This window comes from Adiantum capillus-veneris, chromosome 2, assembly GCF_014529385.1.
Source record: "Adiantum capillus-veneris isolate H3 chromosome 2, ASM1452938v2, whole genome shotgun sequence".
Lineage (NCBI taxonomy): Eukaryota > Viridiplantae > Streptophyta > Polypodiopsida > Polypodiales > Pteridaceae > Adiantum > Adiantum capillus-veneris.
The window spans coordinates 82,268,517-82,282,888 of NC_140932.1; positions in this window are offsets into that span (position 1 = coordinate 82,268,517).

A 14,372-nucleotide genomic window follows, 5' to 3' on the forward strand; every position below is an offset into this window, starting at 1 on the left:
CACGGCACATCTCAATAGTTTCTCCATCCAACTACCCCTCAAGAGTTTGTGTTTTATAGATCGACGATCGCATAGGAGACAATGTGACACACACACACACACACACACACACACAGAGTCTCAACCACTCTTCTAGAAACGGTGGTGCCACCTCTATCCTAGGTAACTTTTGTGTACAATAAAATGGAGATTTGTCAATGGTATCTCTCACTATTGCTACCAATGCACCAACCTCTTCTCAAATAGAGCCAACATCCATGTCAGCAAATAAGGAGGAGATTTTATCAGCACCTCCATTTTGTAATGTATGCACAATGAACAGAGCAATCAAAAATGTCGGTAGTGTTAGGTATATGGGAATCTATCCGATATTTGTATCCTAAGCTTGACCTAATCAATGAGGCAACTACACATGGGGAGCTAGTAGGACGCCACAATTTTTTAAAGCAATTGTTTAGGTTGAATCTAGGGAGATACCATTGTTTAAAGAGATGTAGGTGTTTTAGCTTTAATAGGAAAGCAGGGAGCCATCCACGTGCATGTTCGAAAAAAATGTGTCTTAGATTAATATCGTTCCACTTTCAATTTCAAAAGGAGCAATTCTGCTCCAAAATAGAGAAAAATAGTGTAAAAACACAAAAAATAAACCTAATTTTCTAATATCTTCTGTCACCTCTTCTACATCTCCCACACGAGGTGGAGCACCACCTATGATATTTCCCTTGTCTCTTGCACCGGCGCTACATGTCCCTTCACATGGCTTCTCTGCCTTTTCCACCCTCGAGAGAGCCTCGCGAGCCTGCTCTTTCGCAATGCTGACATAACGCGCCTCACAAATTCTCAAAATGCCTTTCAAATTTTCCAAAATTTCCAAAATACCCCGATCATGAGATTAAATTTCTCCAAAGTTTTTTTTTGTAGGTTTTCGTAAGCAGACAGATTTTGGGAATTTCCACAAATTAGAGGGGTATTCTTTAATCTTTCATTATCGAGGTCGCATTGGGGTGCCCCCCCCCCCCCACGTGCCAATTCCCCTCTTTTTTTCCTCTAAAGGGAAACGAAGCATCTACTTAGATTCTATTTAATGAACCCTTTTTTGAAAATTGGGGACGCCTATTTTTGTATGATATACAATCAATCAATAGTAAATTTTATTGGGGGTGTTTTGGTGATTTTCAAAGGTGAAGACACATGCAGATGTTATAAGGGAAGTATGTGCCACTTCCCCCAACTTGCCAGCCCCGTTTTCATGTGATTACTTGCGTCCCTTGTATTCGGCACTTTCTTATGATATTGATCATTCGTTCGCGTCCCTCATTCTCGTGTCCCTCTTGCGTTCAGTTTTCAAGTTGCGTTCTTGTGTATGCGTTTGCTTGCCTGCAGGTCCCGTTTGCATCGCAGGTGAGCCGGTGCGGCCCCTTTTCCGCGACGCCCCGAACGAGGGCGTCACAGATGTTGTCAAATTTTTTGGGGTGGGCTTGCGATTGTGGCATTACAAGGCAAGAGGACACACGTTGCGTGATGCGCTTGCATGATCCTCCTTAGGGAGGCCGTTTTGCCACACAGAATTAGGGCATGGTCGAGAGAGCATGGAGGATGGACCAAGCCGTTGGAGAGAGAAACAGGGTAGTGGTCGCAGCCCCTGGATGGATACAAGTAGAGAGAGAGAGAGAGAGAGAGAGAGAGAGAGAGAGAGAGCAATTTTCAGAGCAGTGTCTCTAGAGAGTTCCTTGGTACTCAAGGTGCTATGCTAGCAGCCATTGCAATGAATCCAGGAGAGTGTGCGCAAAGCGCTCTCTCTCTCTCTCTCTCTCTCTCCACGCATGGTCTGTCTCAATGTGTGTCTTTTTTACTGGCTAGAGAGTGAAGCATGTTGGGGATAGGAGGAGAGAGAAAGAGAGAATGCTCCATGGGAGCAGTGCCTCTCTTTCATCGTGCATGCCATGCCGAGGGTAGGGAAAGGCAGGGAATAGAGCGCAGTGACAACAATGACGACGGTAGCTCAGGGTGTTGAGTCGATGATCAGATCGCACTCAGGCATGGCGCTGCAAAAATGTTGTCAATTGGAGCTGCATGGGAGGTCGCTCAACCAATTGTGTGTCTCGCGCCTGAGGTGGACTGTAGGGCTGACGATGGGATCGGGGGATGGAGTGCACGAGTGGGTTGGACGCATGAACGGGGAAGAACGAAGGGTCTTTGAGTTTTTGATCTGGGAATGAGAGAATCTTTTTAACTAATTAAATAATGGGATTGACAGATTTCAATGAAACTAATACAAAAAGATAAATCATATCAAGCTCTTGCCATTTCTGAGGCCATCCCAATCATAATTCTCATATGTTTTGCTAATATTTTTCATTTAAATTCAAGGTGGCCTTGTTTTGGGCCCGGTCTGTTATTGGCCTCTTTAACCTATGCATTCTCCAAGTTTCAATTATTTAGTTCTAGTCAACGAGACTTGTTTTAGTGTTTTGTTATTAAAAAAAAAAAAAAACCCCACCCCCCCCAAAAAAAAAAAAAAAAAACAGATATTTGCACTATACGGGTCTAGTGTTCCGTCCATTAATTAATTTCCTTCAGAGATTCTTTGAACCATAACTTCTGAAACTAGGTATTCCACTGGAGTTGATTCACGTGCTCCATTGTATCTGCTTGTTTTCCCCTTCCCCCTCACGCCCGCCCTGCCCTATCCTGCCCTGCCCTGTCAAACCACTCCTGTTGCAGGAGCGACAGCCAATCTCAGCATCTGAGTCGCCTTGTTGGGCGCATGCAAACCTGCAATACTATCATACTCCTGTCCCTGCTGCTCGTCGTCCTATCCATCCGCTTCCTCGAGACTCCCCTTACCCTGTCCTGAGCGTTGACTCATGCTAGTGTCCCATCGCGGCATCGAAGCCATCATCTACTGTAGAGAGAGAGAGAGAGAGAGAGAGAGAGAGAGAGAGAGAGAGAGAGAGAGTCCTCCACATATCCGAGAGAAAAAACAGAAAGAGACAGACGAGGGCGGAGAGAGAGAGAGAGAGAGGGAGAGAGTTTATTCGCCTCTGATAGCTTGCTCCAGGAGTCCTGCCTCTGTCGCCTCCTCTAGGACACAGCTACCCTCGCTTCCATATGCTCCTGCTTCGCTCTTCCATCTGTCACTCGATTTCTTTTCAACATTAAAAAAAAATTAAAAAATCTTATGTGCTCTGTTCGGCGGGCCTCCCTTTTTCTTCCTTTAGTGCCCAATCCCAAAGGATCTTCATAGATTCTAGGTAACGTGACCTGCTTGCCAAGATTGCGGCAACATACTTTTGCACTTTGAACTAAAGCAGTGTTCTCATTAAAGGTCCTGATTCTATATGTTTTAGCTTGTTCCTATTTTAATTTAATAATATTGTGTTAGTTTAATTGGGTTTGTCTTATCCTTTACCTATCCGTCAAGGTCCAGGGTCGTGGGGTATGCAATCAAAGCCGTGCATCTACTAGCAATTATTCATCGTAATTTTTGCATAGGTCCGTTCAATGTCTGACTAGTCAACACCCATAACATGCATGGCAATGATTGCCAATCAACATACGACACTTTAGCACGCATAATTGTGTCGCATGTACCTGCACTGCAAGATTGCACTGTGTCGAGGTGAGAGATTAGTTCTTGGCCCCACTCCCCTGAACCTTGACGATTGGGAAAAGTCATTCAATGACCTTTCCGTAGTAAAATTTCTCCCACCATGGCCACCAGCGGGGTCGCAAGTTTTATTGGGAAAGGTCGTTGAATGACCTTTCCCTACCCCATACTACCACATTTAGACTGGGTTCACAAAGCGCGGCGGAAACAGCGCTCAGCAGGACATGAGCCAATCATTGGTCGCCAGCTCAGCAGGGGCTGTTCACAAGGCGCGGCGGTAGCTAAAGCTGAACATGCCAGCGCACGGAACAGTTGCCTCGATTTTCTTCCGACCCCCCCCCCCCCCTCGCCAGTTGCTGTTTTCGCCCTCCACGTAGGCTTAATTGCATGCCAACTTGCAACTCAACGTTCCAAAAGACACCCTTAATGTTCTTTTTTTTTTAAAAGCAAACCTTAACGTTCTTATTTTTCCAACTATAAAAAGACCCCATTGGAGCTAAAGAGTCCTTCACATTTTTCCAACTATAAAAAGACCCCATTGGAGCTAAAGAGTCCTTCACATTTTTCAGAGAGCACAGCATGAAGTTGCAAGGAGCATTTTGAGGCTTGGAAGCATCCACTGTGGTAATTTTTTTTTGCATGAAGAACCTCTTCTCTTCCTCTCCTCTTTTTTCATTTTGTGTCGACACAATGACGCAACTTCCATGTTCTTTGATATACTAACCTTTATACTCGTGTGTCTTGATAGATTGAAGATTGTTGGAGCGTTACGATGTGCAAAGTTTGTGAAAAGGTATACATGCTTATGTATTGATGCACGCTCTATTTTAAATGTTTTTCGATGAGCATGTCCTAAAACTCTCTCTTGTTTGCTTGTGATGCAGGTAAGGTAACATGGAGTCCAACACCCCTCAATTTCATGATTCTCAAAGAGAGGACGATGACACCATTCTCTCTCAACCACAATTCTCCCAACCTTATTTCAACCATTTCTCTCATTTACCATTTCCTATGCCCTCTCATGGTTTTACGGCCATGTTGAATTCTCCATCTCCAACCTGTCCTTTCATGATGCGCCCTTCCAATTAACCACCATATCCCTCACCTCCTCTAAGTGGCTCAAGCCCTAATTCTCCTATGCTACCACAAGCTAGTCCGAGCACTCCTCCCATTCTAATTCAGAACCATATATCTCCCCCCACTCCCCCCTCTCAACCTTCCAAAGGCCGTTCAAAAGCATCCAAGAAGAGATCAACCAATAATGAGGAGGTAGCCCAAGGGAGCCAAGTGCCATCGAAGAAGCCAAAGACAACCAAAAAGAAGGTTGTTGTTGACTTGGGGGACGATGATGACAACGACTTCGAAGGGAAGAGGATCGGAGAACAGTTGCCTGCTCCTTGAGGGAGCTATGTGCTACTAGGCCAATACAAACAGGGAACGCAATGGAACGTGCTCAAGGAGGCGATGAAGGTTATGACTTTGGTTCAGGTTCAGAGCGGCGAGACAATCTCGCTAGGACAATGTATAGAGAGCATGCAAGGGCCAATGTACAAGAATTCTTTGGCAATGATGCCTTGGCAGAGATGGATTCATCATCAATGGAAGCATCATCATCATTAGCTTCTTCCTCTTCTACGTAGAGCTTTGCAACGAAACCTTTCATTGTAGAACTGGCATGCTTATTATGTTTATGTCCTCTTTCAGCTTGTATCTCATGAGATTCCTTTAATACATCTTCAATGTAGCTTCTCTATATGTGTTTTTTCTAAAGGTTTTTATGTTAATCAAATTTCTCTTCCGCCACCCTGTGTGAATGCATGGTGCGGCGGAAGATATGTTGGTTCTCTATTTCCACCTCCCGTGTGAACTGATGGATGGCGGAAGAGTTGGAAATGAAGCTCTTCCACCTGGAAAAGGGTCTTTTTCTTTGCTATTTCTGCCGCCCTCTTGTGAACCCAGCCTTAGTGGATTCTCTAGATAATATGGATTATGGGTGTGCCAAAGCAATGTCATCAAAATTTTAGTTTGAAGGCTTTTTAGATTTGTATAGCGTAATATTTTTTCTCAATTTACTATAGCACTGCTATTTGCAACCGCCACCTTTGAGCTCTTGAGCTCCACCCTCTACACAAGACCAATTGGGTGCTTCACTTCAAGGGAGCCATCAACAGCCATAGCTATACGTCAACTGTAAGAGCCACTCCAAGCATGGCCTCATCATTGGCAGTAGCTTTTGCTCACTCACACCACCATTGTCTGCCTTCAAGTTCACTTACTTAGCATAGCCACCATCCTTTGCAACAAGTGCCACCAAAAGGGCCTCCTCTAGCACTCAAACCTACTCTCTCATGCGTCATGTGTCCATACACAACACCATAGACGTTTTTTGGCTACATATACAATGACTTAGAAAGTCTCAACCTTGCAACGCTCGTGATTGAGTGCCTCTTTCCTTTACTTCAACAACTTCTGAGAAAAATTTATTTTGTTTTGCATTTTCATGAATAGCTTTCAAAGGTTTTTCCCATTGAGTTTTACTTTGACTTTGTATGCACTCATGTAGTTGGTTTGAGACTCTATCATGTGCTAGTAAAAGCACATGATAAAACCCTCCATGTACTATTTTCCATGCATATGTATTGAGATTCATTTATGAGATCAATTTCCCTTTATGCTCTTCTCCAAGGATTTGTGTTAAGGGGGGATTGTGACTAGCCTTTGAGTCTATAATAGGATATGTGTGGCCAAACCGTTAAAGATATGAATACACGTTGGTTCAGCTAAAAAGTTGGTTGATGCTATGAAAAGGGCATCTGAGAGCTATGTGTGTCTATATGTGCATGTCAAGGCGGTAAAGCAAGTATCTATACTAATAGATAATGGGGGAGGGAATTCCGGCTCCCCCCCCCCCTCACACGTGGCAATAGGAGAACTGTCCGGCAGTGTGCCCTGCAATCGACGAGACAGGACATAGATGTGAGAGAGAGAGACCCACAGCCAGAAGCGGCCCCTCCCCTCAGCCCCTGCGTGAGAGAAAGAGAGAGAGAGATGTCCGGCAGTGTGCCCTGCAAACAGCGAGATAGGTCGTTGTGTGAGAGAGAGAGAGAGACGGAGAGCATGCCTGCAAACGACGACACAAGTCGCTTGAGAGAGAGAGAGGGAGAGCACGCCTGGTGCACCAACAGGCGGAAGCGGCCCCTCCCCTTGGGCCAGTGCGAGAGAGAGAGAGAGAGAGAGAGAGAGAGATGTTGCTCCGCCAGCTGCATTCTGTGTCAGTAGTGCAGCACGTGCGCGCGGGGACTCTTCGCCTTCAGTCAACGACTCAGCAAACCTTGGCAAACCTACCTACTTTTTTAAGAGGAACTTTTTAAAACTTAGGTAATTTTCTACACTATTTGTCTCTATTTTAGGTCGGAATTTGTCCCATTCCCCTTGCTCTCAATCAACATTTTTGAAATTGGAAACTGCACGATATTTTTTCCAAAGACTCCTTCCAGTGTTTTGATGGAGAGAGAGAGAGAGAGAGAGAGAGAGAGAGAGAGAGAGAGCGCAACCCGTCTGTTCTTGCCGGTGACGACTTCCAGCTGTCTGCATCGGTATCTCCGCATGAGAGAGAGAGAGAAAGAGAGGGAGAGAGAGACGACTTCCAGTCAGTGCTCGCAAAAAATCATTTTTCCAAACATGCAAAATTCCAAACAGTCACGTGGAGAATTTTTAAAATTAGGTCATTTCTTTATGTTTTTACACTATTTTTCTCTATTTTGGGTCGGGATTTCTCCCTTTCCCCTTGCCCTCGACCGGCATTTTTGAAATTGAAAACAGCACGATATCGCTACTGTTCCCGGTTCCCCCCCTGAAGAGAGAGAGAGAGAGAGAGAGAGAGAGAGAGAGAGAGAGAGCACAACCCGTCTGTTCTTGCTGGTGACGACTTCCAGCTGTCTGCGTTGGTATCTGCGCATGAGAGAGAGAGAAAGAGAGGGAGAGAGAGAGAGAGAGACGACTTCCAGTCAGTGCTCACAAAAAATCATTTTTCCAACCATGTAAAATTCCAAACAGTAAAGGGGAGAATTTTTAAAATTAGGTCATTTCTTTATGTTTTTACACTATTTTTCTCTATTTTGGGTCAGGATTTCTCCCTTTCCCCTTGCCCTCGACCGGCATTTTTGAAATTGAAAACAACACGATATTGCTATTGTTCCCGATTCCCCCCCGTGACACGCGTGAATAATAGATTAATCAGGCCATGCCCTCTGTAGTCTCGGTAGCACAGGTGGACAACGCGGAGAGAGAGAGAGAGAGAGAGAGAGAGAGAGAGAGAGAGAGAGAGAGAGAGAGAGAGAGCTTCCTTAAAAGCAGTGCGGGGTTCATTTGATGTGGATAGTGGGAGCATTTCCTGCCTTTGCGTTTTCAAAAGCTGCACCATGCGAGAGAGAGAGAGAGAGAGAGAGAGAGAGAGAGAGAGAGAGAGAGAGAGAGAGAGAGAGAGAGAGGCGACATTCATGCGAACCTTTGTGCACGATCTCCTCCGGAGTCTGGCCTGAGCTCCACGGCAGTGCTCAAAAAAAACTTCGCAAACCTACATATGTGAAACAACATAGCTAAATTGGCAAAATTTGAAGGTTTTTTCACCAAATTACACTAATTTTTTCAAATTTTTGTAGGTTTTCCCACTTTGAAAAATAAAGTTTAGACTACACTTTGTAGGTGGGATTACACTACACCTAGGTTTTTTCGAGCACTGCTCCACGGTCGTGCAAGGCGCCCTTCTTCCCTACCTCGACGAGCAAGATGCGATCCATCGCGGGCAAGAAAGTGGAGGGCCATTTCATGCGATCAAGCTGCCATCGCTAGACCCCAAAAAATAAAAAAGGTGAAATCTTCAGAGGCCAAGCAGGGTTCACGAAACATTTTCGCAAAATTTTGTAGGTTTTTCCACTTTCAAAAATAAAATTTAGAGGTAAATTTCAATATTTGTAGGTGGGATTACACTGCACCTAGGTTTTTTCCGAGCACTGCTCCACGGTCGTGCAAGGCACCCTTCTTCCCTACCTCGACGAGCAAGATGCAATCCATCGCGGGCAAGAAAGCGGAGGGCCATTTCATGCGATCAAGCTGCCATCGCTAGACCCCAAAAACTAAAAAAGGTGAAATCTTCAGAGGCCAAGCAGGGTTCGCAAAACATTTTTGGTGGACCTGGCGGATAATCACACTAAAATTACCATATCTATACTAAGGTGAAAGGGGGAGGGAATTCCGGTTTCCCCCCCTTGACGCATGGCAGCACGACAATCATCCGGCAGACACAAAGGCGGGCTCAGCGCGAGAGAGAGAGAGAGAGAGAGAGAGAGAGAGAGAGAGAGAGAGAGCAGACTCAGTAGAGGCGGCCGGGCAGTGCTCTCTGAGCGCAGACACATAGACACAGAGAGAGAGAGAGAGAGAGAGAGAGAGAGAGAGAGAGAGAGAGAGAGAGAGAGAGAGAGAGAGAGAGAGAGAGAGAGAGAGAGAGAGAGAGAGAGAGAGAGAGAGCAGTGCTCTCTGAGCGCGGACACACACACACACACAAACACATAGAGAGAGAGAGAGAGAGGCAGCAGACTCAAAGGCAGCTCCTTTCCTTGAATTTGCTAAGAGGAAGTTTTAGAAACTTAGGTTTATTTTTTGGGTTTTTACACTATTTTACTCTATTTTGGGGTGGAATTTCTCCTTTTCCCCTTCCCTTGAACCGGCAGTTTTGAAATTCAAAACTGCACGAAGAGGAACTTTTTAAAACTTAGGTGATTTTCTACACTACTATTTGTCTCTATTTTGGCTCGGAATTTGTCCCTTTCCCCTTGCTCTCAATCGACATTTTTGAAATTGGAAACCGCACGATATTTTTTCCAAAGACTCCTTCCAGTGTTTTGATGGAGAGAGAGAGAGAGAGAGAGAGAGAGAGAGAGAGAGAGAGAGAGAGAGAGAGAGAGAGAGAGAGAGAGAGCGCGCTGTTGGGATTAAAGCCCAAGTGGCCTCTTATGCGGATATGGCCGGCCGCCCGCCTAACTCACTTACCTCTAACTCTTTGTATATACTAACATATTCTTTGTGAATACTAAGGATTTGGGAGATAACCCTTCTAACAGATCTCTGCGTACTGTGTACTGTGTAAGCTCACTGTGTGTGTGTGTGTGAGAGAGAGTCGACCCACGCTCCGCTCCGCGACTTCAATTGGTATCAGAGCCTTGGTTCAGTGCGGATTTGCGCAATCGCGCGCGCGCGCACTTTTCCGGCAGATTCTGGATCCGGAGTTCGAAGATTCACACTCGGCGTTCCGGGAGCGTTTCCAGTAGGTGACCTGGGGTTTTACCCCCCTTTCGAAGCCGTTGATGCCCTCAGAATTTCGTTCTGAGCACTACAGCAGAAGATAGATTTCAGCCGCAAAGAAATCCGTCTTGTGTAGATTGGCAAGCAGGAGGTGGTCGACATCAATATCGACATCGACATACATCACTTATTCGTCTTCAGAGCATCATCTATAGACCAGGTACACATATATATCATCAGATATATATATTGCAGTCTGCATTGCTACTTCTTGTGCTTGCCAGGTTCCAGGGGAGGTGTGGCCATACGACGGCTTGACACCATTGGCATGTATTGCAGATTGATGTACTGTGATTGTGGGTCTGCTAGTTGTGAGTCACGCTAGCAGACAGACCGCCGCAGCGGTCATAGGACAATGATTGGTCTATTATAGGATGTATGCTAGTTCTGGGCAGTTTGCTGAGCCATCTGAGAGGGTCGTGTGTGAGGTTTTTTGAAGCCAAGCACTGGGGGCTGGGTTACCCAGTGTGAGGTGGATTAGGTTGCTGGAGTTCCCCTCTACACGCATCCTCTTCGGCGACTTTTATCCCTTAGGATGTATGACTTTGTGTAGACACTGGATTGCATCTTATGCGTCAGGCCGTTGAGGCATTGTTCAGAGTTCAGTCTTGAGACAGATACAGGTTCTGTCATCGCCCAGAGAGGAGACAGTGTATGCTTACAGGACAGCATATTACAGGGATTTTTTAGATTTGTCATTGGTCGGCTATTTATGATTGTTTCTTGAGCTATCTTTTGGTTCCCAGAGCTCAGTTTACAGGGGAGACTCTGTCAAAAATTTTCAAAAATACTGACAGTTCCTGAGGAGAGGTGTTCAGCTTGTTGATTACAGCTTGTTTACTGTGTACAGAGGCCAGTTTACAGGGGAAACTCTGCCGAATTTTTCTCAGGAGTAAACAGTTTGGCAGATATGGCATCTTCTCACAGTGAGACTCTTTACAACATAAAGAAGCTGGATGGCACAAACTTTCCATTCTGGAAGAAGCAGATTTGGCAGGTTTTGGTGCAGAAAAAACAAGTGAAGCCACTGAAGCTCAAAGGGGAGAGACCAGAATTTATGGCTCAAGATGAGTGGGAAGAGCTTGACGAGTTAGCTTGTTCCACAATCATGCTGACACTGGCAGAAAATGTTTACTTCAACGTAGCAGAAGAGACTACAGCGTATGGCGTATGGCAAAAGCTATGTGATATGTACGAGAAACAAAGTGCTGCTTCTCAGATTTACTGGCTCAAGAAATTGGTGGATTTGAAGATGAAGGAAGGGACAGCCATGTCAAATCATCTGAATGAATTTCACTCAATTTTCAGCCAGTTAACAGCACAGGAGATAGTCTTTCCAGATTCAGTGAAGGCTATGTTTCTCTTAATCACTTTGCCAGACAGTTGGGATACTTTTCGTACAGCGTTAAGTAATTCTGTCGCGCCAGAAGGTCTTACGAGTGCCAATGTAGAAGGCAGCTTGCTCACAGAGGAAGTGAACAGGAAGAACATTGACAAAGGCAAAGGCAATAGTGCTTTGGTCGTTCGAGGGAGACAACAGTTTAAAGAGAAGAAGGGTAAGAAGGCACAAAACCGAAGTAAGTCTCGTGATTCGAAGTCAAAGGATGACATAGAATGCTACCATTGTGGCAAGAAGGGTCACATGAAGCGAGACTGTACGAAGTGGAAACAAGAAAAAGGCAAAACAAAGAGTTCTGAGCAAGATGAAAAGAAGAGTTCAATGAAGATTGAAGAGGTGAATGTCACAGGATCTGGTTCAGACAGTGATTCTGGTATAGCAGGTGGTGACATCTTCCTTACAAGCAATCTTGATTCTGTTTTCTTGACTGCAGAGGATGGACATGCTATGAGTGATTGGATTATCGACTCAGGGGCATCTTTACATGTTTCTCCGCACAAAGAGTGGTTTACATCATATGTGGCTACTAAAGATTATGTCAGACTTGGCAATGAGCAGGTTTGTGACATACTTGGAGTGGGAGATGTGCAGTTGAAGTTTCAGAATGGCTCTTCTTTATGGCTCAAGAATGTCAGACATGTTCCAGCAATCCGAAAGAGCTTGATTAGTACAGGGAAGTTGGATGATGCGGGTTATGTGACAGTTTTTGGGAACAGCGCTTGGAAGATCTCCAAAGGTTCGATGACTGTAGCACATGGCAGCAAGTCAGGAACTCTGTACACTTTACATGTTTCAGAGGTTAAAAACCATGTAATTAATGTGATTGAGCAGCCAAGTGTGTCACTGTGGCATCGTAGGTTGGGACATATGTCAAAAAGAGGAATGGAAATACTTTCTCATTATGGTTATTTGCCTGGCTTTTCATTTCAAGATTTCGAGTTTTGTGAGCATTGTGTTTATGGTAAGCAAACACAGGAACCGCACAGATCAAAGAGGAATCGTAGGGACGAACGGTTAGCTCTTGTACACAGTGACCTATGCGGACCAATGCCTAGTTTGTCACTAGGGGGAGCAGCGTACTTTTGTACATTCATAGATGACTATTCTCGCAAAGTATGGGTTTACTTCTTGAAGCACAAGGATGAGGTGCTCAAGGTCTTTAAGACATTCTTGCAGCTGGTGGAGAATCAGAGTGGTCAGAAGCTGAAGTGCTTGAGAACTGACAATGGTGGAGAGTACGTTTCCAAAGCTTTTCAAGACTTTTGTGAAGCAAAAGGGATTAAGCGGGAACTTACTGCACCATATAATCCTTCACAGAATGGGGTTGCAGAACGTATGAATAGGACCATACAAGAGAAGGTCAGAAGCATGTTGTCAAATGCTGAGTTGCCTGATGGATTTTGGGTGGAAGCAGTGGCTACAGCAGTCCATTTGATCAACAGGTCTCCTAGTAGGGTTCTGGATAAGAGTGCAGTGGCCGAGATGCTATGGACAGGCAAGGCACCTTCGTATAAGCATCTCAGAGTCTTTGGTTGTGAAGCTTATAGCCATATTCCTAAGGAGTTCAGAAATAAGTTAGAACCAAAGAGCAAGAAGTGTATATTTCTTGGCTACGGAGAATCGGGCGAGATGGGTTACCGGCTTTGGGATCCTGAGTCCAGAAAGCTTATTCGTAGCAATGATGTGCATTTCAATGAAGCCAAGTTTCACGCTAAGCCAGAGAAGACAGAGGAGATCAGAAGAGTTGTCTTCAGGGAAGATGGACCTAGTGCTAGCACATCAAGACAGCATGGTCAGGCTCAGGAACAGCCTATAGTGGCTAGAGAGGCAGAATCAGTTGTGGTGAGACGTTCTGAGCGTGTCTCCAAACCACCTGATCGTTATGTGCCATCTCTAAATTATGTCATGCTCACAGATTGCGGAGAACCATCTTGTTACAAGGAAGCATTACAAGTGGTTGACTCGAAAAAATGGCAGTTGGCCATGCAGTCAGAGATGACAGCTCTGCATAAAAACCAGACATGGAAGTTGGTTAAATTACCACAGGGCAAAAAGGCTCTACCTTGTAAATGGGTTTACAGGTATAAGATCACCGCTCATGATAGTCAGCCAAAGTACAAAGCAAGGCTTGTTGCCAAGGGCTTTAAGCAAGAACAAGGCATTGACTTTGATGAAGTCTTCTCTCCAGTGGTCAAGATGACTACATTGAGATGCTTTCTTGCATTGGTTGCTATATTGGATTTGGTGTTGCACCAAATGGATGTCAAGACAGCGTTCTTGCATGGTGATTTAGATGTGGAAATTTACATGCAGCAGCCAGAAGGGTTTGTTGAGAAAGGCATGGAACATTTGGTATGCCAGTTGTTAAAGAGTCTTTATGGCTTAAAACAATCACCGAGGGCATGGTACCATAAGTTCCACCAGTTTATGCTTTCTCAAGGCTACAAACGTAGTGAGTTCGATCACTGTCTATATACAAAGAAGGCTAAGGATGGCAGTTGGCTGATCCTTATTTTGTATGTGGATGACATGTTGATTGCCGGCAAACACTTGGAAGAAATTTCAGCTTTGAAGTCAAAGATGGCAAAATCGTTTGACATGAAAGACATGGGTGAGGCAAGTCATATACTTGGTATGCGCATTGAGAGAGACAGATCAAAGAAGTTGATTTGGTTATCTCAAACAGAGTATATTGACAAGGTTTTGCAACGTTTCAATATGGAGAAGGGAAAGGCATTGAGTGTTCCATTGCCACCATATGTGAAACTTAGCAAACAAGATTGTCCTGTGTCTGAGGAAGAAAAGGCTGAAATGGATAAGATTCCATATGCGTCTGCAGTGGGTAGTTTGATGTATGCAATGATTGCTACACGTCCGGATATTGCATTTGCAGTGGGAGTGGTTAGCAGATATATGTCAAATCCCGGCAAGAAACATTGGGAGGCAGTGAAAGGTATCATGAGATACTTAAAACATACAAAGAGTATGCGCATATGCTATGGT